The sequence below is a fragment of the Fundulus heteroclitus genome, chromosome 16, assembly GCF_011125445.2.
Source record: "Fundulus heteroclitus isolate FHET01 chromosome 16, MU-UCD_Fhet_4.1, whole genome shotgun sequence".
Classification (NCBI taxonomy): Eukaryota; Metazoa; Chordata; class Actinopteri; order Cyprinodontiformes; family Fundulidae; genus Fundulus; species Fundulus heteroclitus.
Genome location: NC_046376.1, coordinates 14,089,108 through 14,091,927, shown reverse-complemented (window position 1 = coordinate 14,091,927; position 2,820 = coordinate 14,089,108). Strand labels below are relative to the sequence as shown.

Genomic DNA, 2,820 nt, shown 5'->3' with positions numbered 1-2,820 from the left:
GACCCTCAGACAGAGGCTTGTGCATCCCAAGGACAAAACACCCAAACCTAAGATGAGCGGAGTGGTGTATGCAGTTTAGTGCAGTGAGGAATGTTCTGATCTTTATATTGGAGAAACCAAACAACCTCTCCACAGACGCATGGCTCAACACAGGAGACCTACCTCATCAGGTTAAAACTCTGCTGTCTACCTACACCTAAAGGACAAAGGACACTCTTTTGAGGACCAAAATGTTCACATTTTGGACAAAGAAGACAGATGGTTTGAAAGGGGTGTGAAGGAAGCCATCTATGTTAAGAGAGAAAAAACAACATTAAACAGAGGAGGAGGCCTTAGGTTCCAACTCTCAAAAACTTACAGCTATAGGATTAATTCCGGCCAATCATCACCTCAGTTCTCGTCCTCATACGATCAAAACATCGCTCCTTTAAGACAGGCCAATAATGACCCTAACGACTCCTCGTTACAGAGGAGTGGACCAGTTTCAGTCCATTCTGCTGGCTGGCTTTAACGACTACCCATTACTAAGGGGTGGACCTGTTTCGGTTGAATTTGCATGTTATCTAAGCCATTACAAGGCCTTTGTTTGGCAATAGTATAAAGCTTGTTACTCCACATTACTCCAGACTTTTTGAACTGAGAAAGCTTCCTGGAGAGGAAGCGAAACGTCTTCAACTACAAAAAACAAGTCCAGTTGCTTTGTTTTTTACTTTTTTTGGAATGACCATGACCTGGATGACTGAGAATCTTCACCAGCATCTACATCATGTTCTTTCTGTGCATGGCTAGTATCCTGTGTATCCTTGCGATGTAGTGACAACCTGTCCAGAATAGAGCCTACCTCTTATCCAATGACAGCTGGAGTTGGGACCAGCACTGCACCCCCGGACCGACCCCCACCCCTCCCCTGCTAGGCTAGAATTGTTGGATATAGACAAACGTGGATTGACAAATGTCTTTTTAAATGTCAATTTTGATAGGATCTTATAGAGAAATACAAAAGGTTCATGCAAAGCATCCAGATTTACAGTGTGCAACTTACGTGTTCAAGACTTTTGCATTTCAACCTGGCATATTGGATGTCAGCTTCTGGGCCACATCTCAACTGATGGTGACCCATTTATTTATTTGTTCACACGCCCTCTGAGAAATCACCATTAATTCTTAACAGGATTACGACTTGAGCAGCTTTTTGGATGTAGAGCCAAAATTTTAATGATTCTCAAGCCCCTTCATAGTCCTGTTTGCCTTGGTACATGGTACTTCCTTGCCCTCAAAACAGCATTGTTCTTCCCCTCATTGCACCTAGATTCTTAGACATTCTTCATTTACTTTCTTCCAATCTTCTGCAGTCCAGTGCTGGTTCTACGTGTTCTTTTGGAGAATAGGGGCTTCTTGACACCAAGCCACCATTCAAGGGTTTCCGCCTTATTGTGTGTTAAGAAAAACTCACACCTGCCTCCTGCTATTCTTTAGCAAGCTCTGCACAGTTGGCTACCTGATGCTTTAGATAAACATCTTTTAGGAGACAATGGACGTTTTGGGACTAGATTGACTTTCCTACATGCCCAGAAACCTTTTATCACAGCATCTGAATGTCTTTCCTTGAAGCTCTTGATGTTTTTTTAAATGTTGGATATCATCGTCATCTTGCCAGCAAAGATGCCTCTCAAGCAATTTGATGCAAAGTGATAAAAGCATGTTTTCTTGGAACTAACCATGTTTGACACAATTAAGATTTCAACCAACACTCCCATTTACATCAAACATTCTGTTCTTCAAATTTATTTAGGTCGAGAGCAATGTCAGCTTGTGTTCTCATTATTAATCGACCCTGAACGGATGAAGGTAATTGAAAAGATGCTAGCAGGCCATGTTGGAGGATGATCTGTTCAGTTACTCATCTAGGCATGGTGGCCAAGTGGTAAGGCGTCGGTCTCGTAAACCGAAGAACGTGGGTTCAAACCCTGCCCGTGCCTAGATGGAGTTATCTCTTAGTTAGTGAGCAAGGTAGTTTTTTACCCCAACTGCCCCTGAGCAAGACCATTGAGGTTGGTTTATGCTGTGTGTACACAATGTCTGCAACTCTCTATGGCTTTATCACTAGACTCTAGAGGGCAATGTTGTGCTTGGGGGAATGGTGGCCTAGTGGTCTGGGACATAAGCATTGTGCTTATGTCCCAGACATTGTGGGACATAAGCACAATGTCTGGGACATTGTCCCAGACATTGCCCACTTTAATTCATGTCTGGGACATTGTCTGTGGGAGTTGTGGTTCAACTCCCACAGACTGCCACTCTAGGTCCATTAACCCCAGCTTGCTGTCTAGGCACCACACAGTGGCATCCCACTGCTCCCCAAGGGGATGGGTTAAATGCAGAGAGCAAATTTCATTGGAATGTATATTGCAATGATTATTATTATTATACACTATTATACACTGTGTACATGTGATTAAAGGTAGAGTGGACAATTTTTCCAGAAATGTAGGAAAGAAACGCCCAAGTCCTTTTTAAAATAAATGGTTTATTGGTTTATAAATGCGCATGCGCAAAACCATCTTACTTGCTCTTCTACTCCTCAGGAAGGATCGCTTGAAAGAATCTCCCAATTTTTTTTTCTCTTCTGAGACCTTCATCTTCTTCTCATAAACTTGTAAGACAGTTCACTTCTTGCCACTCTCAGCCATTTTTAAAGTATACGTTGAGACCAGCGGAGCTACAATTAACAGAAGCTAACTGGATACATGAACACTAGAAGTGCTCATGCGCAGCCAACAAGAGGGAACTTGGTGATACGTGAACATGTTTAAATGATTA

At 42.6% G+C, this 2,820-nt stretch overlaps 1 non-coding gene across 1 annotated transcript; it reads left to right on the top strand.

Moving 5' to 3' along the window:
- The first annotated feature begins 1,907 nt into the window (after positions 1–1,907).
- trnat-cgu lies at positions 1,908–1,979 on the top strand. Its single transcript has one exon. It is a non-coding gene; the product is annotated as a tRNA-Thr (tRNA).
- Positions 1,980–2,820: the final 841 nt, after the last annotated feature.